Source organism: Camelus ferus, chromosome 29 (genome assembly GCF_009834535.1).
Source record: "Camelus ferus isolate YT-003-E chromosome 29, BCGSAC_Cfer_1.0, whole genome shotgun sequence".
Classification (NCBI taxonomy): Eukaryota; Metazoa; Chordata; class Mammalia; order Artiodactyla; family Camelidae; genus Camelus; species Camelus ferus.
In genome coordinates, this window is record NC_045724.1 from 21,014,684 (window position 1) to 21,039,826 (window position 25,143).

Sequence of the window (25,143 nt, forward strand, 5' to 3'; positions counted from 1 at the left end):
TTGTAGTATCTCTCTTTGAAATTGGTGTCGAAAAAATGAGTAGTTATGCCATTTAAACAAAAATAGCTTTAAAAATTATAGTCCCTTTCAAAATTGATCGAATTTGAAGAAAAATGTGCATCTTCTTATTACCTCTGAACTCAAGGAGACTGAACTGAATGAACTCCTATCTTGAACCAAGAATAGCAGTCTATTTAAACTACATGAAATAGTCCTGATTTTCATGGCTCTTAACTAAAAATTCATTTCCCTCACTCTTAAACCTAAATCACATTCAATTCCATTACTCTATGGAATGATTGTGACTTGAAGACTTTTATGATGTAACTTTTACTGATGACCTCTGTGCGCTAAAAAGCTGAGCTGCCCTTTCCCTAAGAGAAATGGCGGTGGGGTTAATCCACTGTATTGGAAGGGCTGCTAACTCCCAGCCCCTATCCAACTGGGCTTAACACAGACCACTGGTATAAGCATTATTCTTAGAATCTTAGAACTGGGTGAGGCTTCAGAGATCATCTAATGCAATGTTCCATTTGCTTCATGAATTTTACACACTTGCAAATGAATAATTCTTTTTCCAAATGTGCAACAAGTTACAACAAATAGCCTCAGAGAAGCAGAAGTGCATGGTTGGATATTCATGAAGAACAAGCGTCTTCTACGTCTAGGGGCCAGAGGGAAAGAAACCACTTGTGGTTTTCATCAAATTTCAAAGGACATGCTCATAGGCAATTATTTAACTTTAAACACTGCACTGTGACCCAAATCAAATAGATCAATATTTATTACCTAAGTACTGTTTGCCCCAGCTGTCCCAAGCTACACTACACAGTCTGCCATGTAAAAGGCACAAACTAATGTGAGTTCACTGACATTTTCCGAAAGAATAAAGAATATCCTACTTCCTACTCCCTTCTTAGAGAAAAAAACACTTGATTTCAAATAATATTTTTGTTATAGTAATTTTCGCCTTTTTAATAAATGGCAAATAGTGAACAATCTCTAAATGCTCAAGACAGGGGGAGGGTATAGCTCAGTGGTAGAGGGTGTGCTTAGCATGCACAAGATCGTGGAATCAATCCCCGGTGCCTCCATTTTTAAATAAATAAATGCTCAAGATAGAATCTCAAGAGATCATAATCCAAAGCAATAAACAATTTGCACATAGTCGATCACCCTCCTTCTTGAAACGCAGTCTTCACTTGCCCTCCGACACCACGCTCACTTGGTTCCTGCTACCCACAGGGTCCCACTTCTCACTGCCTGTTACTAATCCATCCTCATCTTCTCAACTTCTTACCACTGAAGTTTCTCAGGACTCTTTCCTGGCCGCCTTCTCTTTTTCACTTGTTCCTTCATTGATCCCATCCAAGCTCATGGCTTTAAAAGCCATCTGCTCACTGGGGATTCCAAGTATATCTCCAACCCAGACACTACCCCAAACTTCAGACTCACATATCCAACTACCAACTTGGTATCTCCATTTGAATATCTGATAGACATCTCAAATCTAACACACACAGGATCGAGCCTCAAACCTCCTTCTTCTAGAATCATCTTCGTCTCATGGGCAATTCCCACCTTCCACATTCCAAGTAAAGATGTTGGAATTGTCTCTGACTTCTTTTGTTCTCTAATACTTCATATCCAGTCTGTGAACAAGTTCTGTTTACTCTATCTTCTCAATAAAAACAGAATTCAACCATATCTCAACACGTCCATCACTCCCACCCTGGTCCAAGCCACCATCAACTCTGCCTGGATTATTGTAATAACTTCCAGACTGGTCTCTCTGATTTTATTCTCAACACTGCAACCAAAATGTTCCTTTCAATTTTATCTAGTCTTGCTAATCTGTGTCTCAAGTGTCCACCTGTGAAGTTCCTATTCTACTCCGAGAGTGAATACTTCTCAGTTACTTAAGTCAGGTTATATTACACCTCTGCTTAAAACCCTCCAATGACTTCCCAGCTCACTCAGAGTAAACCATGCCTTACAACGGTCCTTAAGGCCTCACACCATCTGCCTATACACGAGTCAAGGATCTTACCCAGTATCAAGCTTTGCTCATAGTTTCCAGAGCACAAGAAGCTAAGATGCACAGACACAGCAAGACGAGGCCTGAATCCCACGTGCAGCCCTCAGGGTCTTCACTTTTTGCATCCATTGCATCCTCTGGCTCTGGGAAATGGGTTGACTTCTCCACGTAAAGCATGGCTTTTCTCACCTGGCAAGGAGCATTCCAGGTTATGAAATACCCCTGAATAATATCCAGAAAGTTAGACCTGTGACATTTTCTAAGCCATGTCCTGTAAATTTGTAGATTCTAGATGTGTTTACCATAAGCATTCCAAATCAGAGACATCCTGCTAAAATTTTCTACAGATCAGGACTCTCCCTCTGTGAAACACCGTTGATTAGGTTGGTTTTAGCTGTATATATTCTTACCAGAATATTTACTTCATCACCTGCCTTCTCTTTTATTTTCTCCTTGACCAAACTCTAAAATCAGCCTCTTCTGGGCTCTTTTTTCAACCAGGCCTTGACCTTTTTGGATTTCTGTATTTGTCTCTAAATTGTCCTCTTTTAACAAGAATCCTGCTAAGTCAGTTGAACAGAAAACATCGCCCTTCCATTCTCCACATTTGATCACCTTTGATACCTGGTCGGACCCCTCATCTTCAGCCATCCCCTGGGGGGTACCTGATCACCCTGGCTGCTTTCGCCAAGAATCCTGCTCGGTTGGTTTAGCCTGAATCCACTCACTCCAGACATTTCCATCCACTGGCCTCCACCCTGCTCCTTGGCTGTAAGTTCCCATTCTTCCTTGTTGTAGCTGGGGTTGAGCATGATCTCTGGCCCTTGCTGCCAAACCCTGTTGTAGTAGGTCCCCCTTGAATAGAGTCTTCATTGCAGCCTTTAACAAGGGTCAAGTTTCATGAATTTTTTTTTCTTTAACAGTATGCGCATAACCTCATGTCCATAAAAGCAAAGAACTAGGTGACTGGCTATCTTCCTTGTCCCCATGTTGATCTGTGCAGTCACAAATTAGAAACAGCGGCGAGTGTTACTATGGAAAGACAGCTAATAATCACCCAGGACTTAGAGTTTGAATCGTAAACAAATGTAGACAAAATATCTGGCAATTCTTTGCAACTAGTACACAAGTTGTGATGTAAGGGGAGGAAGTTTCCCAAGTTTTTCAGAGTTTCCAAACTAGTTAACACTAGTTTGAAATACCATGACAGACCAGTAAACGACTTTACAGAAGAAAACTAAATATGTGGTTTTGATAGAACCAATGCAGAGCTAATGTCCTAGGCCTGTCCCTATATATTCCTTGTAATTTGCTGTCTACAAAATTATGCTTAAAAATTTATTTAATTATGTTTAACGTGCGGGTTCTAGTTTTCTCAAGAAGTCTTCTCATGGTCTTGAATAGGGTTCAAATTTTATGACTCCCTTCTGGAATTGTTAAGCTGAACCAAACGATTCGCCAAAACATTTGCAGTGTCAAGATGATGGTACCCAAAGCTGGTTTTAGAAAAATGATGCTGTGTAGCTGCTCGAGTGCCGTGCACATTGCACACTCTCATTATTCCTCATCAAGTCCTCCCAGGTAGCCCACGGAGCAAATGAAACACACAGGGACTTTGTCCTTAAGGAAATTACAGTTTAAAAGGGTCAACAAACAGAAAAATCAGCGAAGTGACTGTTCCCGCTCTGGCGGATGTCATTAAAACGAATGTTTGGATTGCAGAAGGACGAGCCGTCCTCACTCATGGAGACCTAACTCCTGCTCTGCATCCATTCTCTGCTGGACCCTAGTGAGCCACTTTCTCTTTCAGGATCTCAGTTTTATCACCCAGGAAATACACGAAAATTGGACTAGGTGATGCAGAGGTCCCTTCAAAGCCTACGGTCATGGAGGAAGTGCATATGACAATGAATTGAGAGAATCCGTGTCCCTGGTGTTGGAATGCTGGACCACGTCATCACATCCCAAAGCTGAGTGCAGCACAACGTGTATTTCGTTGGGACAATTCATATGACTTGCTGCATGGAGAAAGGATTTGAAGAGTCTTGGCCCTGGGGCTTCTATAAATGTAATACGATTTTGGCTCATATTTTGGACCCCAGGTATTTGAATTCCCTGTGTCCTGGCCTCAGCCTTGTACTCAAAGGCTATTTCGGTAAAATGTCCTAACAAGCTTTATGCCTTTAGCTAAGTTGCTTTTAACGATGGCTTGTTTGCAGGAAAAGCAAATATCGTTTCAGACTTTTGAAAGAGAACTTTGGACATTTCAGAGAACACAGCCATGTTTTCTGGTCAAGGTACTCCCCTAAGAAGCTGGACAATTTTTATGAACATTTGAAGGGGCGTTGTCAGTGGACCGCACATGGTACAATACACTGAAGACCTAGGATCTGAGTACTCTAATCACAGGAGGCTTCTTCCCAGCCCTGACCAGCGTGCAAGAGGTTATTATGCTAAGAGAAATAAGCCTGACACAGAAAGACAAATGCCATGTGATCTTATTTACACGTGGAATCTAAAAACGTCAAACTCATAGAACCAGAGAATAGAATGGTGGTCACCAGGAGCTGGGGAGTCGGGGAACGGGGCGATGCAGGTCAAAGAGTACAAACTTTCAATTATGAGATGAGTAAGTTCTGGAGGTTTAATGTACAGCGTGGTGACTACAGTTCGTAAGACTGAATTACACACTTGCAATTTGCTGAGAGAGTAGAGCTTCACCACATATACACCAAACAAAACATGGTAACTATGTGACGTGATGGATGTGTTAATTAACTTGATGGTGGCAATCATTTCACGGTGTATATCAAACCATCACCTAGTACATCTTAAATATAAACAATTTTTATTTGTCAGTTATGCCTCAATAAAGTAGGGGGAGTGGAATTATTACTGAGAAGCTAAGATGCTAAACCTTGAAACTGGCAATGAACGCCCAAGCTGAATGCAGAAGTTATGTAATTTTTCCCTGAATCTTCCATAGCTCTAAAATTAAAGAGGGGGGGAGGGGATCCAGATTGAGTCTTTTTTTTCAAACACCTCATAACGGCAGAAACATTTGAATTTCTTAACTGGTGCGCAAGCAAGAAGAAAACGAGATGGGTAGAGATTTAAATTCAATTCTTTTCTTCTATTGTGCGAGATTACAGCATCAACAAGGGGCAACTGAGAGAAGAGATACATCATTGTCCTTATTTATAGCATTAACTACTTTACATTCAACTTCACAAGTGAAACTGTAAAAAAAAAAATTATAAAGGAGGTATGTGGTTCTTTCATTAGCTTGTCTGTAATACTGGATTGGTCCATAAATTAATGTGTATAAGTGGATGGGGGAAAAGAAAGAATTCAAAGCTCTACCATTGTAATTACAGCTCTTTAAATATCAAAAGACACAAAGAAAGATTCCTTTTGAAAAGCCTACTGACTCTCTTGGCAAGACACTATTAATTACTTGCATAAATCTGCAGTTTGTACACCCAGAGCTCTGGGTGACATTACATTACATTATCCAAGCTTTTAACAGTCCCCATTGGTCTCAGCGTGTTTCTTTAAATTCTTGTTTTCCAAGCGATCCTTCCGTAAACTCCAGCTTCCTGCTCAGGTAGCTGAGTCCCTCGTATTGTCAATAACTAACACAATTCAATTAGAAAACCTGTACCAGGAGAATTATTAAATTAGGCTGGAGTTCGCCATGAGCAGTAACAATATCACACTCTTATTTAAAAACAAGACATTTAGCTTCCATAAACAAACTGTTTATAGACAAACCACATGAGCGACTGCAAAACACAAAGTGGGCCTCGGATCTAAATTAATAGTTACAGCCCTAGAGAAAGGACATTAGAGAAGCAGTTATATCTTAGAAAATATTTGCCTCCAAATGTCTAGCTTTTATATATAAATTTAATCAGCATTTCTCTTTTGAACATCCATTGTATAGGAAAGTTAATAGAATTAAAATCTGGCCCGTGGCTCTATATTTTTGCAATAAATACAGACTCGAGGGAACGTCCTCCAAGCTGCTCTGGGGGAGAGAAGGGGAGTGTGTTACTTGATAAAATGAAAACCTAAATTCAAAACAGCAAATGTGTCCCCTGCTGTGCCCAAGTGCCAATTTTCAGCTTTAACCATGCATAAGAACTCATTGTAAAATTTTTTAAAAAGGAAAATGGATGCTTGACCAAGCTGAATTGGTCCACATCAGCTATTTGGGGCAAAAGAAGCAGAAAAAGCAAACAGTTTGTCACAACCTGAACTACTGTGAAGACGCTCACACCCAGGAGAAAGGAGCGGGTGCGCTCCCTTAGGGGATGGTCCGCAGGGCAGGGGATTCAGCCAAACTCAAGGCAGACTCTTGCGACCGCTGTGAGTATCAAAGATTCCAGGATTGATCTTAGAGGTAACCTCATTCTCAGAGCCATTTAACCCAACGTGACACCATTTCATACTACAAGTTGTTGTACTCCTCCCAGTGACCAACAAGCCAATTAATTATGAGACTTGGCCAACAGCCAATTCAACGGCTACCATGAAGCTTGGTCATGTAATAGAATGAAACAGCTCCTTTACACCTTCTCCATCTTTTATCCTCTAATCTCACAGATGAACACAGGAGTATTTTGTAGTTTGGAGGCACAGGGAAAAGTCAAGAGCTCGCGGGTATGTGTGTCAGTAGATAACTTCATGTAAGTAGACTGACCCAACAACAGAGACTCTAAGGTGAAAATGGGTGTCATCTTAAGCAGATGTCATATATTTGTTAAGAATTTGCTGGAAGTAACCCCACGCCTCTGGGAGAAAGACTGCAAAACTTGCAAGCAGAAAGCTCTTTTGTAGATGTTGTGATACAACTCTTTTGTTTTACCGACAAGGAAACAGAAAGATAAAGAAGGTACAGGGTTTTGTTTGTTTGTTTGTTTGTTTTTTCCCAAATTTTCACAAATAGCAGTAGAGTTAAGATGCAAACTCAGATCTATCTCTTGCTCAAGGATTCTTTTGCTATTATGCTTGAGAGTAGAAAGTGTAAAATGGGTTAATATTTTCCTTAAATCTAGCAACTGCTTTTTGCTGTGGTAGCCATGGCTTTGCTAAATAAATAAACAAGAAAAGAAGAAATTTAAAAAACAAACATAAAAGCAGACATATTGTATGGGAGATGTTTTAAAGAACATTGTCTGGAAGGAAGAGAATTGAGTTACAAATTAGATCATATCACTTTCTCACCACATTTCAATGATAGTCTCTGACTTAGAATGGTTCAGCTTACGATTTTTTGACTTTATGGTGGTGCAAAGCAGTAAGATTCAGTAGAAACCACCTTCAGACTTTGAATCTTGTTCTTTTCCAGGACAAGCGATCTGCCTCTGATGCTCTCTTGTGATGCTGGACAGCAGCAGTGAACAGAGGAGGTGAGTGATCATGCTTTTTCCTTTTTGCTTACCAGACATTAAATTAGTCCTCTTTTTCTTTAACAAGAAGTGGAGTTAAGAATGCTCCGTTCGGTGAGCCTTCAGATAAGACCCTAGTCTCCGCTGACACCTTTATTGCAGCCTCATGAGAAATCCTAAATTACAGGACCCCGCTATGCTGTGCCCACGGTCTTTACCCACAGAAACTGTAAGGTGATAAATGTGTATTGTTTTAAGCTGCTAATTTGGGGAAAATTTGTTATGCAGCAATAAACGACTAATATAAGAACATTAGAATAACAACAGGCAGGACAGAGAATTGGGCCGTGGCCCTGGCCCACCACTGTTCAAAAGTGAGGAAGTAAACAAGGGAGGTCCCAAGAGCAGCCAGTGACGTAGACTGGGAACAAAGAGACAGGATGACAAAGGGGCCAACCGGGAAGAGGAAGTAATCACTGGGTAGAAGCAATTTATGAATCAACTAAGATGTGGGCTAAGACTGTGGTTGGAGTGAGCAATGTTGAGAAAACACAATAACACTCTAAAATGGGTAGGCAAAAACAATAAATTTTAACTTAACTTCTTTTATAAAGATAGCCAAGATTTCACAGACAGGGTTCCCTTTACATAACATAGAGCTCTATCTATTCCTGCTTGCTGCACTTGATCATAAAATTCTAACACCGAAAAGGAATTCAGCGATTTTCAACTTCAAGAGTCTCTTTTATAGATGAGCGCAATGTGCTGCAAATTATTCAAGGTCACATAGGTAACCAACAGAAGAGTTAGGAATCAAAAGGAGACCAAAGATTCTTGACCTCCTGCTCTTCTGCTCCATCAGATTCCCTCTTCGATTTCCTACCTCAAGGATGAAAAATCCTAAAATGCTATAGAGCAATATCAAATATTGCTAAGCTCTCCTTCCTGAAGTCTGATTTATTTGTGCTCTCCTTATGTTTAAAAGTTTGTAAAACCTTAATAAGGACAAGTCTGTGGGATATTTTTTAAACCATTGAAAGAATCAACATGTAACAGATATAGGTCTACTGATGTGGGAGATGCCAGAATTTAACTTAAAAGTTTAATTTCCACTCGTGGGTATATATTCAGAGGGAACTCTAATTTGATAAGATACATGCACCCCACTGTTCATAGCAGCACTATTTACAATAGCCAAGACATGGAAACAACCTAAATGTCCATGGACAGATGACTGGATAAAAAATCATGGTATAATTATACAATGGAATACTACTCAGCCATAAAAAGGAATAAAATAATGCCATTTGCAGCAACATAGATAGACCTGGAGATTGTTGTTCTAAGTAAAATAAGCCAGAAAGAGAAAGAAAATACCATAAGATATCACTCATATGTGAAATCTGAAAAAAAAAGGACACCAATGAACTTATTTACAAAACAGAAACAGACTTACATAGAAAATAAACTTACAGTTACCAGGGGGAAAGGGGGTGTGAAGGGATAAATTGGGAGTTAGAGATTTTCAGATACTAACTACTATATATAAAATAGATGAACAACAAGTTTCTTCTATACAGCACAGGGAACTGTATTCAGTATCTTGTAGAAGTCTATATGAAAAAGCATCGGAAAACAAATATACGTATGTGTATGTATCACTGAAACATTATGCTGTACACCAGAAATCAGCACAGCATTGTAAACTGACTATACTTCAATTAAAAAATTAAAAAATAAAATTAACTTAGTTTCAAAAAATAAATAAAAGCTCAATAAAGCCAGTATGATGATTTCAGTTAAAATCACTGCCAATGATCACACTATTTTAATGAACACTCTACAAAGTGAGTCTTTAACATATAAAATAATTTGCTTCAGAACATTTTTCAGAAATCGTTGTCTTGCTTATTTAATTATTACTCTTGTTTCCATTGTATTAAAATATTGGCTCCATGAGAGTGGGGCTCTTAGATGTCCTGCTCACCTTTGTTTCTGGGTACATACAGCCGTCTCTGAAAGCTAGCAGAAAGTAAAAGATATCTGTAGGACGAATTATCAATGGGAAAAGTGATAAACATAACAAGACCTGAATTTTAGAAACGACTTGGATTTCAAGGGGGACCAAAAGTTGGGAAACAGACAGGAAGCAGGAAGATTTATTAGAACGCTTTGAACTGATTTTTTAAAAACATGTCATCCGGATACTTGAGCTACAGCCGCGATCAAGACATTTGCCCTCAAGGAAACGACAGTCAGTGGGGAGGCAGGTGCGTAAACAGGCTACTGCAGCACAGAGTAACCCGCGTGAGGGATGGAGAAAACACAGGATGTGATGCGTGCACGGAGAGAGAGGCGTGAAAGGAGAGTCCTAGTTTCTGGCGGAAAGGGACCGGGGAAGTGACAAAGAGGAGTTGTGAGGTAACAGGGCTTCCGTCAGGATAAAGCTGATGAAGCAGGGAAGTGCGCCCCCTCCCGGCAACAATGCAAGTCCAATGCCTGCAACCCCACTTCTCTCCCATCTCAGGCCTTTTGCTCAAAGCTCTTCCCAACAACCAGAACTCAGAGCTCCTTAAATGTCTTTCGAGGTTCTCCCATAGGGGTCAGATTTTACCGGATTCTTAACCTAGTGAGAAGAGAGGCTTGGTATTCAAAATACATTTACTTTTTTGAGGTGTTTATAAATTGTAAACAAACATTTGGTTCTAAAATAAAAACACTTCTTCCAGTCTAAAAATTGGTCAAAAAAAGGAGGGACAATATGAGTGTGGTTTGTTAAAATTTTGTCCTCAAAACAAAGAAATTTCATTTGAATTAAATATGCTATATGCTTAGTACGACTTAATTAATAGTAGTTATACCAATACTTGTACACTTTGCTTTCACTATTAGCAGATATATCAAGATTTGCACATAGAATACAGCAAAGGTGGATTTAGATATGAAGTTAAAAGTTAAGCAAAGGGAAAAAGAAAACTAGTCAAGAGGAGGCAGCGGTGAAATAAAAAAAAACATTGCTACTATTTTATGAAAAATTTAGAAAAACAATATTTTGTAATACCAAAGAGACAACCAATAAAGATCTTGTTTCTTCCATCTGACTAATCTGGGAGCAGCAGAGAATATCGTTCATTTTAACCATCTTAAAAAAATGATCTTATAATATTGCCATCTGTTGGCATATGACAGATACAGCATTCCAACGATGCAGATAATGAAGCAAAAATACAGAAAATTAAAGGGACAGATGTGAAAAACTCACACACTCATTTGGCTGAACATTTCACATCTGTTCTCTCCGAAGCCTTCCCAGCGACACAGATCGAATCCCTGGATGCAAGTATCTTGAAATATTATGCTTTGCAGCAAGCAGCACGCCCGTGACTTGCTGACAATCCACTCCTTCCAACGCATCGTATGTTTGTTTCCTTGTCAATATTGAGAGTCTTCTATCCAAAACGCACTTTCTGCTACCAAGGGAGAATCCTTGTAGGTATACAAAGGTGTATATTATACTGAATTTATTTACCCATCCTTCTCAAAATTGGCCTCACTGGCATTTGAAGTCAACTGTGACAAGAAATGCAAAAAAGACTGTCATCCATATGTCTACATGCCAGTCTACGATCATTCATATTTTTGATTAGCAGAGAGAAAATGAAAAGTAAGGGAAAAAATATTAACCAATTCCTGTATAGTGTATAAATCTGTTCAGGTAAATACTGAATCTACTTTTCGCCCTTTTAAAACTTGGGACCCTGTATTGCCTATTCCAAAATGTTTAGTTTTAAATGTAATGAAATAAATATTTACTTATTTCCCAACTCCACACGCTTGCGGGAGCCAAACATTTTCTCCGCCCCTTCACTGTCAAAGCAGTGTTGTGAAAGTCAGTGCTGCCTGACCAGAGGAGTCCACAGACGCTGGGGAGTTCTCTGCTGCATTTTTTTTCCCCTTTCCCCAGCTTTATTGAGATATAATTGCCAGAAAACATTCTGTAAGCTGAAGGTGTACAATGTGATGATTTGATATACATGTTGTAAAATGTCACTCTAGGGTCAGCTAACACCTCCAGCACATAGTTGCTGTTTTTTGTATGTGGTGAGAACACTTCAGAGCTGCTCTCTTAGCAGCTTTCGAGTATATAATACATTCTGGTCAACTATGCCGCTGTGCTGTTCATCAGACCCCCAGAACTTACTCATCTTAGAACTGGAAGTTTGACCAACATCTCCCTTTCCCTCTGCTCCCCAGCCCCTGGCAACCACCAATCTACCCTGCGAGACACAGTAAAAACTGTTTCTACGAGTTTTTATTTTAGCGTCCACGTATAGATGAGGTCACACAGTAGTTGTCCTTCTCTGTCTGGTTTATTTCACTCAGCATCATGACCCTCAAGTCTCATCCATGTTGTCGCAAACGGCAGGAATTTCTTCTTTTTTGAGACTATTATTATTATTATTCCAATGGATACATCACATTTTCTTTATCCAGTCATCCACGGACAGATACTTAAGTTGTTTCCCTATCTTGACTATTGTGAGTAAGGCTGCCTTCAACGTAGGAGTGCAAATACCTCTTCAGGACAGTGGCTTCGTGTCCTTTGGACACATACCTAGAAGTGGGATTGCTGGGTCATATGGCAGCTCTATTCTAAACTTTCTGAGGAAATTCCATACTGTTTTTCATAGTAGCTGAACCAATAATTGGTGTTTATATTCCCACCGACCATGCATGAGAGGTCCCTTTTTCGCATATCCTCACTCAGGTGTATTCTTGATAACATGAGGATTCCTAGCAAAGTATTTAGATCCTGTGCCTCTGTTAAACTAACAGTTTTTCAGAAAGCACTAAAAGCATATTTTCAATGATATGGATAACCACCTTATAACCTAACAGGAGCAAGAAACCGTGCTTTTCCTTTAAGAGTGTCTGTCCATTACAGAAATTTGAGAACATTGGTAAAGTGCCTGCCTGAGCATTGGTTCATGACTGTGTCAGTACCAAGTTGCTTTGCACCTAAGGCTAATGTAAAATCAACAGAAGTGAACTTAACATGGAAATCCTGCTTTTTAGCCAAAAGAAAGCCAAATCACATAAAGAGCTGCAAGACAAAAGGCTTTCCTGCAGTTCACATCAAGAAAAGTGGCAGAACTGAACCATCACAGGGCACGCGGTCAGAGAGTTAATGCTGATCTCAAAAGCTCTTATGCCTTTAGCGATCAGCGCCATAGCCACGTGGTAAAGACCAAAGCAACAACCTCTCTCCTCTACTATCAGATACTTAATTTTCAGCTAATGGAAATTTAGCAACATGGAACAAAAATAATTCACATCCAATATAAGGATCCGAGAATCTTCACCCCAGTCCCCTGCCCATTAAAGGGGTCAGTACAGTTCTGAAGCTTGAGAAAGACTTGGGTCCATGTGATGGCCACAGCTTTGAGACATCTTGCCTGGGTTCCCCCAGGCTCTGGCTCTTCCTAGCTGTTTGATGTAACGGAAGTCCCTCACCCCACTAAACCTGTCTCTCCACTTGTAACATGGGAATAATAACAAACATTCCCGTGGCTTGTCGGGAGGATGAAATTCTACCCTCTGTCTAAATCACACGTGTTAATAAGAGACACAGCCCAGAGCTGTTTTAGAGCCAGATCTCAATGTATTTTTGTTAGTTATTTGTATTATTATTTATTCTTGTATTGTATGTATAAATAATAATACAATTATTGTTCCTTATGACAAATAATAAATTATATTATTATTTATTTATTACTATTTATTCTATAAAGTGTCAGGGCAGAAATAAACAATAATACAATTATTGTTCCTTATGACAAATAATAAATTGTATTATTATTTATTTATTACTATTTATTCTATAAAGTGTCAAGGCAGAAATTAACTAATTAAGCCTCTCTGACAGGTGATGAAATGGAGACTCAGGAATTTCTAGCAACTGTTACACAGCAAGGAACTGATCTGCAGGCTCTGGAGACTGGTCTTTCCAATCTACCACACTGATCCTGAGGAAGGAGCCCAGGAATTGTCACTCTGTAGGTGAAGATACTCTGGCCACGCCACCAGCTAGGACTTCCTCGCCTTTGTTACTAGAATCGGGGCCAGCACTTCTCACTGCAGGGATCAAAGTTTACCAGGACACGTGATGATCAGTGATCATCTTTGCAAGTGCGGCTCCTTGGAGCACCTGGAGGGACTGTTTCCTAATGAGGTAAAAGCTCTTCTCCACCTTGGGCTACCGGAGGCCACAAGCAGGGTGGCAAAGTCTCATCTCCCTTTAGCAGATGGCATGTGGAAGGGCGTGAGATAAGTGAGCATGAACATCCAACGTGCGTTTCCTTTTCCCTGCCAGAGAGCGCTCCTTGTTATCTGTGACAATTAGAGGATTTGTGGTTTCCATGACTAGAATAAAAGTAAATCGTTGTGGAGGGGGTTTGGTTTTGTTTTTTGGGGGGAAGGGAAGAAACCTTTTCTAGACCTTGATGTGCGCTCAAAGAATCAACCAGAAGCAAGGGGAGGGTATAGCTCTGTGGTAGAGTGGGTGCTTATCATGCACAAGGTCCTGGGTTCAATCCCCAGTACCTCCATCATACACACACACACACAAAAAAAATAGATAAACAAAATAAAATAAATGAACCTAATTAACTACCCCTACCAAAAAAAATCAACCAGAGAAGCCAATGGCTGGAAGAATTGGGCATACAATGAAAGTGGTGGCTCCCAGTCAGACGTAACACCGTCTTCTCTACACAACAGGGAGATAAAATTCTCTAGACTATCAAATTGATAAGCCCGCAGTAACAGTCAATCCTTTTTAATTCTTGTCATTAAATGTGCTCTGCATCAGTGTAATATGTAATAATTGTCCATGAGAGGGATGCCCGTAGGCTGACTGACTCTCAGCGAAGGAGAAATAGCAGAGGCTGGCGATGTGGACTTATGCGTCGTGAGGAGGAGGAGGAAGGTGAAGCAGTGCTCAGGAAATGCCAGCTCCTGAAGGACTAAAGGCAAGGGACACCGGGGACTTGGAAAGCCTGCTGCTGATGAGAAGGAAATGCAGGCAGACAGGCGTTAGGAGTGAGCTAGCGTCTACTCTGTCTCAAAACATTTAGGATCCACAAGAACAACTTCTAAGTGGTATTTTTCAAGTGCCCCCCGGACCACTCCCTGGAGAGTAGTTTTCAAAACCTGAAAAACACAGCATCCCGTTGGAGAACCTTGTACAAACCCTGTATGAGGGAAAGGGGTCGTAAGGAACAAACTTCCAGCTGTAAGTCCTCGGGATGTGATGTGCAGTACGGCGACTGTAGTTAATAATACTGTATCATATATTTGAAAGTTGCTGAGACAGTAGATCTTAAAAGGTCTCATCACAAAAAGAAAAAAATGTGTAACCACTCATGGTGACAGATGTTAACTAGACTTATTGTGGTTCATTTTGCAACATATACAAATATCACATCATCATGTTGTACATCTGACACTGACACAAAGGTTATATGCCAATTATACTTCAATTTTTAAAAATCTGTCGAGTGAAGCAGAGAGCCTGCCCTGCCCTGGCCCTGGTTGGGGCCACAGATCTGTAGAGTTAAGAGGGGAGCTGAGGCAACAGCAGTCACTTAACAGCCACCAGGGACAAGAGAGCCACCCAGGGGCTGGCCCGGGAAAGTGAGGAGAGCAGGTGAGGGCTGGGGCTTGAGGGAGCGAGGCCGGCTCAGTGTCCACCCTGGGCGGCCGGGCTCTCCTGCACACCAGCGCCCGCTCTATCTATGGCCAGTGAAGAAAAGAGCCACGATGCATCGCCATATGTACACGAAGCAAATGTGAGCTCTACAAAACTTGCTTCTACTCAAAGAATCTAGAAAAAAACTCAGTCCATTATCCTAGATAGTTGAAAAATAATTTACTTTCTTTTCGTTTCTTTTCTTTTTTTAAATTTAACTACAGTTGATTTACAATATTGTGTTCATTTCAGGTGTACAGCTTCACATTCTTTTCCATTATAGGTTATTACAAGACATCGAATGTAGTTCCCCATGCTTTATGGTAGGTGCTTGTTGTTTATCTGTTTTATACACAGTTGTCTCTATCTGCTAATCCCATGCTCCTAATTAATTCCTCTCCCAATAATTTCCTTTTTTACTTTAGTTCCTGGGGGAAAAGTACCAAAACTTTTGAAAGTCCTCTTCCCATCTCTCATCCTTCTATCCTCAGTCTCTTCCCTCTACTCAAGCTTCTTTGTCTCTCCTGCCTCTTCACTCTCTCTGTATCTTCCTTTTTCCTGCCAATGGCTCGCTAACCTTTCCAAGATACCTCCCCGCACCCTCTCAATCTTCCCCCCTCTGTGGGCATGCGTATGTGTTCTGGGGGAGAGATGCCTGGCCTGTCACCCCCGGGGCACGGGACAGGGGGTCCTGGCCGTTCACTGCCCGTGACCCAGGGTCCTTCCTCACAGAATCAAGACAGCAGCTTTGCTTACCATCCTGTCATAGTACGTGTAGGACATTTAAAGATGGTCCTCTATTTCAAAATTACATCCTTCTTACCTTCCGCGTGTTAAAACATATCTTCTATTAAATGGTGGTGACAGTAGCTGGTAGATTTCTTTTTAACCTACTTGGCTAAATACAGTGTTGCCGCCTTATATCAGACCTCAAATTTTTCTTTAAATGTTACAAGTCCACTAAATCCCCAAAGCCTTAGAATCATTATGGTAAGACAATATGAACACTTGAAATGAGTATTATACCTCAGTTTAAAAAAATTGTAAAGACAATATGCAGAGAAAGAACACCAAGCAGAAAGAAGGGGGCATTGGGGACGATCCGTCTGCAAACCGTTGACTGCGATCCCTCTTGGAAGGAGAATTTGAGGAAAGGTTAGAAAGAACAGAAAGGAGCAAAGGGATTAGAAACATCCCAGGCTGTGTATGAGGGCTCTTTGCATATATTTGCATACATTTGCATGCATGGTCCTATGCAGGTGTGAACACCTCAATGTTACTGATGATGAAGGTTCAGAGAGCCTAAGGAAAGTGCTCAAGACAACTCAGCCAGTGGCCCACCTGGAGGTGGTGTGTAGCCCACCCTGATTAGCAGCTGGGATTTAGAGACAGTGGAATTGATGGCTAGGTCTGAGGACCCACAAACAAGGAGTGGGGAGCAGAAAGTCTGCCCTATCTCTCCCCTAAGGATGGACAGGAATGTTCTCCTGAGATAGAAATCAGTTGAAGAGCCTTAGATATGGAGCCAAGCAATTAAAGGATTATTATTCTTAACTCACTAAATCACCAACCACCATGTGTCTTCACACATCCAGAGTCACATGGAAATTTAATCCCCTGTCCAGCGAGTGTTTCTGCTGTGTTCTCAAACTCAAAAGTTTGCCTCAAGTTAGCAATTGCTTTCTCTTTTTTTTTTTTCCCTTTCTTTTTAACTGAGTTAACTCCACCACTACATCCTGACAGTATAATTAACACTGGCCTTGGGAGAGGAATTGTTCTGCATTAAAAAATAAGTATCGTAGACAGATACTATTAGATCTTCTTGCATGGCTGAGGAAGAAATCAGTACACTGAGTGTGAAATCAAGAGAAGTCAAAGAACAAAGGAGAAGGAAGGCTAATGAATTCTCAGATGTGTTGGAAACCTGTTAAGTCCTGGGTTTGACACTAGATGTAGAGTTAAGTGATTTTTAATTGTAATTTTAAGTTGAATATAATCCAAGAATGTTGTCTGTCATTTCACAAAACCTCACTAATGGTTACCCATGAGGGATACATTAACTTCCACAAAAGGGATTCCTTAGGAATCAGTCGTCTAAGCGTTTGAGACAAAGGTGATCTTCCATAAAATTATGCATCTATTTTCCTGCAGGTTTTTCCTTTTTTTTTTAGATTTAGAGGATTATTCTTTAATGCAGCATAAAGTAGTGTAAACTGATTGATAAAAAATTCATTGAACAGTATGTCTGTACATTAAGGGCAGCATCTTTTTGTTGATTTTTGTTTTGTTTTATTTTGTGTATATATTATATATTTTATTGACATATAGTCAGTTTACAATGTTGTGTCAATTTCTAGTGAACAGCATACTGCTTAAGTCATACATAAACATACATATATTCGTTTCATATTCTTTCTCACCTTATGTTACTACAGGATATTGAATAGAGTTCCCTGTGCTCTACAGTACAAACTTGTTGTTTATCTATTTTATACATATTAGTATCTGCAAATCTCAAGCTCCCAATTTATCCCCTCTCATCCTTCCCCCCCCCCCCACCTCTATGTTTTTCAAACTGAGCTGTTTATGTTTGTCAGGAGGGCCACATAGTCATCAAGTAAGAAAGAGTTAGGGAAGTATTTCCTGAACAAATATTGTAATATCTTTCTACAATTTCTGATCTTATACATAAATCAGTCTACCAGCTATCAATCACAAAATGAGATAGATTATAGGAAAATGCTTGGTCAACTATTCAGAACTCCTTTGATGTAATATATTAGTATTATCATCATTATCAGTACTTACACCATTACCATATTTTAACTTAGTGTGGAAACATATAATAAAATAAACACTAATTCAGACTAACTGGGAGAGAACAGCCTAAATCTTACTGTGTTATTAAAATGTAGTGCTATTATCATAAAGTCCATAATCTAACTTAAAACTGCTAATAAGTGCAACTAAATACAGTTTATTCTGTTCTACTTCCAGATAAGAACCATTTATACTTTAAACTACATATTTATATGCTGTAATGAATGTGATCAATTCCTTAAAAAAAGAATTTATCCTGTTAATTATTGTAAACATGTCTATATATTAAAACCTCATTAATCCAGGCTTCCAATAATTCAGAGTTTAAGCTCACTTTCCCTATGCCAAAATGAAATACACCTTTCTCCTGAGATAATATGAAGGTATATTTCAGTAGGGCACAAGCTGAATTAACAAAATTTAAGATACAGTCTCTGGAAGAGATTTTATTTGGAAGGCTTTTAAAATCCTGCATTGCTGCCATCTGGTGGCCAAATGTGGTTCTCTACCATAATTTTAATATTAAAACTATGTGTATAGAAACGAAACAAATTGAAGTTTACCATTATGTGTATGCTGACGCAAATTTAAACATATTGCCATAAAGTAAGCGCAAGTAGAGATTTAGATAATTACCTGTAAAATGTCCATTTATATTAGTGATAAGCCCAAAGAAATTCTTCACTCAAACATGTCTGTAGTGGATTATTAATTATGATAGAAAGCAAGGTCCCTGCCTATGAATTCAACCCCAAAACAATGAGAAATAGTATTTGTAAAGGTCGCTTCACGTTATTTTGTTAGCATAGGGCAGAGTTTTTAACAGCTCATGGGTTTCTGAGTTCTATTCCCACAGATCCAAGCCATACAAGGTTCTGCTGCTTATTAGCTGAGTGACTTTTGGTAAATAACCTAACTGCTCCACATGCTCTGTACCTCATATCCTCGTCTGCAAAATAAGGATAATTTCACCTACCTTTCAGATTTGTTGTGAGGACTAACTGTGGATGTGTAGAGTGTCTGGCACACAATGAGCATATAATTAACGGTAGCAATGACTAGCATTCTGTCCTAAATGGTCGCATAGCCTAGACTCAAGGAGAATGCATAGTTCTAACCCTGAATTTTCAATCAGCTTCTACCAAAGGTGCAAATCAATAACCAACCTTCTACCGTCCTCCCCATGTAAGCATTTAAGAGAAGTTTCTTCATAACTGCTCCTCCTATTATGAGTTTGGCCTCTTGAAAGACCAGTATTTCTTGGTATTTTCAAAATAGCCAAGAATGTAAGGAATCCACACTCAAACATTAGGAAAATGGGAAATAGGCACTGAATTCAACCTACACCTTTATGCTACTTCCTTAAAGGGCGAAGCTCTCAGCCCAAAGGTACTGCTCCCAGTGACCTAGTGTAGAGGGGCGTTCTGATTCTGATAATTCTCCAGCTGTCTAGGCATTCCCAAGCAGAGGGGCGCATCATCTGGACAGCCAGTTGCTACCCCCTGGTACACCCTAAAAGAGACAATTTACTACCCGCCCCCCAATGGGGGAGCTAAACTTGACTGATCAGAAATTGTTTCATATACTCCGGTTTCCCTAAGGACTTGCCTCAGCTGCTTAACCTTAGGTTGTTATTTCTGAATTAAGATGTTTCGATAGCAGGAAAACAGCATGAGAGGTTTTATCTTACTGACATAGCACAACCAGCAACTGCATAACCTGCCCGCCTTCCCAGGCCGCCTGGCGGGGCTTAGCCCCCCTGAACCCACATGTCAATAACATTCATTAAGTGTCACATGTATGTTTGTGTGGCTCTGGACTGGGTGATAAAGATTGGTCAAAAATGAAGAAATAAAGACATAATTTTTATTTTCAAAGAACATAATGTCCACCTGGGAGAACCTAATAATAATAAGGGAAAATACTAAGAAATCACATTAACAGAATGCAGAGTACGTGGTTCTTGGCAGCAGGGAGAAGGAAGACAGCAGAGTACACTGACATGACTCCAGCCTTTGAGCGTCTCTCACTCACAGGAAGCATGATTCCCAGGCACTCAGCTCATTTCTGTCTGCCATGGAGCTCATCCCTTAGTCTATCTGGGCTCCCCCCTCCCCAAAGTTAAATAGCTAATCACTTATAGAATCTTTTATTGATCACCAATAACTATGTCCATGAAGCCTCTGCAACCATTGAGTGCCCTATGCTTGTTCCAGAGGCATATAAACAGAAATTGGTTTATAAATTTCAGTTAATATGCTTGAAAACAAAACTAGAGAAGGATTAATGTACAATTCAGATTTGTCATAATCAACCCCTGGATGCGAGAGCCTAGACAGGCAATAATAAAGACTAACAATCTTACCAGGATTATGAGGCAGCAAATTATTGGACAAGATATCTTTGATTTATTATAGTCATCAAAGGAATTATTCCAGAGCTATAGAAAATGGTGTGAGTCAAGTTTCAGAAGAGATAGAGTCAATTGTTAATCACTAAAATGACTTGTATCTTGGTATCTCAAAAATTATTTGAAAACAAAACAAGGAAATTAACTTTGTCTGTCTCGAAAAGAGGGCTATGTAGCCAAGTTATCAGTGTGCACTTATAAGCGGCTGAGCCAGAGGAATAACCGTCTACTTACACCTTAACAAAGCACTCGACACTGTTTTGTGATGAAAATCAACGAAAAGTCTACAAATATATGGATAAAGGAACTAAAGATGATGTAGTGATTAACTCACTGGTCTCTAGAAAATTTTAGGTAAATAACAGCCCTGTTTTGCATTACCTTCCTTCTTGAGTTCTAAATGGCAACACATGGATTTTTGGTGCGTCCCAACTTCATAAGTTGAAAGATCTGTCTCAGAGCACCTACACTCTGAAAGCATGTGAAGCAGGAAAGAAAAGATGTAGTGGGGAAATACAGGGGCACTGAGGGGGAAAGTTGTGGAAGCCTCTGACAGAGGCTTGTAGCAGAGAGGACTTGTTACTGAGCTCAGGTCTGGCTGCTCGCCGCTCAGAAACCAATACGTGAGAGGCAAGTGTTCACTGAAATGGAAAACGTTGCTTTTAATCAGAAAGCCAGGAATCTGGAAAGAAGGCAGACTGATGTCCCCCAAACCAGCTCTGAGAATTCTGCTTGGCCATGAAAGTTTTTAATTGGAAAAGGGGACGTGATCGCAGTTAACCATGGAGTAGGCAACGGACTTGTTGACTCCTTGTGACGTTTCTTTAGATACTATCTTGCTCACACAGTCTGTTCACAACACTACTGAAGGGGAAGCTAGGGGAGAGGTCTGGTCATATGTTAGTTACTTTTTCTTCATTTTTCCTCCTTTGATCTATGGGAAGAACCAACAGGTTAAGCAATGTGTTGTGTCAGCAGAAGATCTGGGGGGGAGATGAGTGGCACATGGGGGGGCCTGGTTTAAGGTTAGGGACGGCACAGCTCTGCTAAACTGACAAGACAGAGGGGCCTCCTACAGAGAGCTCTTTCCTGCCAGAAAAGTCAGATGGGGAGGAGATTCACTCTCTGGGCTGAGACTGTCGCTTTCCATATTGTGCAGGACACCGTTAAGTCGTATAAATACTCTGAGTTTGCTCCTTCAGCCTGTCCTGCCCCTCAGTCTCAATGATTGAGACCATACGTCCCCCTCCGGTTACTGTAAGCATTCGAATGTGAGTTCCATTAGGGCAGAGGTCCTGTGTGCTCTGTCAGCGGCTCCATCCTTAGCGCTTAGAAGAGTACTCAGAGCATAGCTCTTGAATGGATGGTAAATCTGATGAAGAAACTCACTGAAATAATCTGTCTGCTGGGTTCAAGAGAAATACTTCTGAATCAATAGCTTTTCTCTGCAGAAGTAATAACACTTATAAATGCAAATGGAAAAAGTGTTCCATTCACAGAAGCGACAACAACTAGAAGCAGTGGCAATACAAGGTCAGCACGCGCATGAAGAGCAGCACAAGTGTTACTACAAGACATAGACCAACACTGGAACAAATGCAAAGATACAACATTGTTGCTTGGGAAGGTGATAATAAATATGTCCATTCTCCCAAAAGTAATCATGTAAATCAATGTAATTCAAATTAGTATCCCAAAAGAATCTTTTATTTCATTAGGATTATCTCGAATTTCATATGTAAGAATAAATATCCAGAATAGCCAAGAAAGCTATTTAAAAATTGAATGACAGGGGTGGGGCGAATAGCTCACTGATAGAGTGCATGCTTACAAGCATGAGGTCCTGGGTTCAATCCCCAGCACCTCCATTAGCAAAAACTAAAAAAAATTAAAAAATAAAAATCAAATGACAATAGGGGATGTACTATAAAGCCACTGTCATAAAACCATTATGGTATTGACATGAAAACAGAGGGAAAATAATAAGTCAATGGAATAAACTAGATAATCCAGAAACAGATCTCAGTGTGTGTGTGACACAGGGATGCGTTCATTTCATAAGTAATGAACCGATTCATTTAAAAAGCTCAGTGGCAAAGCCAGCGCTGCATAAGGAGGAGTAAAAGGAGACGGGCCTTTACTCACACCGCGTACAAAGCATCTCCAGGTGTACACGAGACTCTTCTGTATAGCTAAATAAAATAAATAAACATGTTAGGAGAAAAGGTAAGAGACCGCATATATAATCTAGGCATAGAAGAAAATTTACATCTAACAAAATTTCATATACTGACCCCCTTTGATGGAGAAATGCTACTGGAAAATAAAGGTATCTAAAGCTATCGATAACTATGTTTTCTGCAGAACTGTTCCTGACGGTCAGGAGCCACAAGCAAAGAGGATGGCTGTCAATTTGGGGGATGGTTGAATGTATGAAGATAAATTTACATCGTGAAATAATTTGCATTATTTAAAAGAACGAGTTAGAATTCTACTACCTACTTGGAGAGAGTTCCTTGACGTTTTCTTATGTGAGAAAAAGAAAATGCATAAAAGTAGGAGTACTATAATGTCATTTTTTAAAGAATGGAAAAATTGCCTTCTGTTTGTATACCTGTGTGCATAGGAGTATATCTATATGCAGTTTGTTTTTAATTATAGAGCACAGAATAGAACACATTCGTAAGAAGTCAGGTTGGCCTGATTTGGGGAGGAGCAAAGGAGAGAAGCAAAAGGAGGCAAACGAAAGAGAAAAAGAAATCATAGCCCTAAAAATTTTGTGATAGGATTCCATTTAAGCCTTTACATTAAATCATATATATACACATATATGTATGTGTGCATATATATAAAGAAAAAAATTCTAATTTAAAAAATTGAAAAGTGAGGAAAGGAAGGAAGAGAGGAAAAGAAGGGAAGGGTGGAGGAGGAGAGGGGTGAGGGGGAGACAGGGAGGTAGAAGAAACTGGCATCGCAGATCAGTCTTTTCAGATTTAACGTCACATAAGCTACTTCATTCGGTAGTGACGTAAGACTCAACCTTGAGAGCACTCAACAGTATCAGGTTTTTAAACAACTTCAGTTCAAAACGTGAGGGCAGCGTGGGCTTGTCTGATGCTTTCTCATGATTAGATTGAGGATGTGTGTTTTAATCAAGAACCACACAGATGAGCACCTCTCAGTGCTCGTGTTGGGGCGCACGGGGTTGAGAGGTCTTACTGCGAGTGATGTTAACCGTGACCGTTTGGTTAAGGTGGTGTCTACCAGTTTTCTCTGCTGTAAATTAATATTTTCCCCATTCTAATTAATAAATATATTGGAGGGGGACACTTGGAGACTATGCAAATATCCTGTTTCTCCTCAAAGTGTCTCCCATCGATGTTAGGGATCTCCTGGTGAATTTCGCCTGAAATAATGATTATTATGGTGTTTGCCTAATGGTGATTTTTCATTTCCCTCATTTCTTCTAGTTTCACTAAAAGGAATTTTACTATAAGGAAAAAAAATTTGAGGGCATTTTTATATTTTTGTAATTTTTTTCTCTTTCCTTCCCTCCACACTTCTTCCTTTAAAAGAGAAAAAACAAAACAAAAAAATAAAAAATCTACTGCCACTGTTGAATGTCATCTGCGTGGCTCAGAATCTTACCTGACTGCATGGAAATCTTTTAAGCTATGTCTGCCGAGTGATTTTCTAAGCTTTGTGTAGTATGTGTGACGCCTCACATAGTCTATTGATAACAGGCTTCTCCTAAAGGCAAAACTATTCAGCTCCAAGAAAAGCTTGCTTTTGCAAAACAACAACAGAAGCTTCCACGTCTTCTCAGTTTTGAAAGTCGAGAGGCTACGTTTCCAACACGGAAGAAACAATTTCTGAAACACCTTAATAAATCTCCGTAATTGTTAGAACACCATCAAGTCAAGCAGAAAACCAAGAAGGATATCAATTTCTCCAAAGATCAAGGTCAATAAAATCGGTTCCAGCAACCATTCAACAATTTATAATGAGATCAAACTTGTCACCAAGTATCTCGGGAAAGTAATTACAATGGACATACTTTGAGGCTGTGGGTTAGCATAAGGTGTCACCAAGGAATTAAGACTGATGACAGTATTAAAAGGTTTAGAGAACAATGGATGAGGAATCTGAAGAGCAGGGAAGGAGGTTTTCACGCAGACATTGAGTCTGCAAAGTAAAATTAATATAAAACGTGAATTCAGGTTGGTGTCATTCAAATAATCTATGTCCATTAAATTTTTATATTCAGCCCTCATCTAATCATTCATTCCAGCTGCCTCTCTCCTCTGCTTTAGCAAGAGTAGAAACCATCCTCCTCGCTCCATCCAGTCAGAGCAGAGCAGCCACGTGAGATGGACAGGTTGTATGTTTCTGTACCTGTTTCCAAAGGAGAGACAGTTCAACGTTTGGTCCTTCCACACATTTTTATTGAGCGTCAACAATACTTGGCCCTTTCTGGCCAACATCAGAGGGTTTATATGAGGATTATTTCATTAGAATTGATTAATGAGGTTTACGTTCCATGGAAAATCTTAGCTTGGTGAGTGCTAGGTGATAAATTGTCTGTAAATGTGTTAGCTACCATTAGTATTATTATTTCCTTAACTCACCTCGACGTCTTTGTACTGGCTGCCCCGTTGGCTTGAAACGCCCCTCCCCAGTTTATTCATTCTTCAGGACTAGAGTTATCACTTCCTCTGTAAAGCGTCTCCTT

General features: G+C 39.9%; 1 non-coding gene across 1 annotated transcript; it reads left to right on the forward strand.

Moving 5' to 3' along the window:
- Positions 1-13,967: 13,967 nt before the first annotated feature.
- On the forward strand, positions 13,968-14,039 carry TRNAD-AUC. Its single transcript has one exon. It is a non-coding gene; the product is annotated as a tRNA-Asp (tRNA).
- Positions 14,040-25,143: the final 11,104 nt, after the last annotated feature.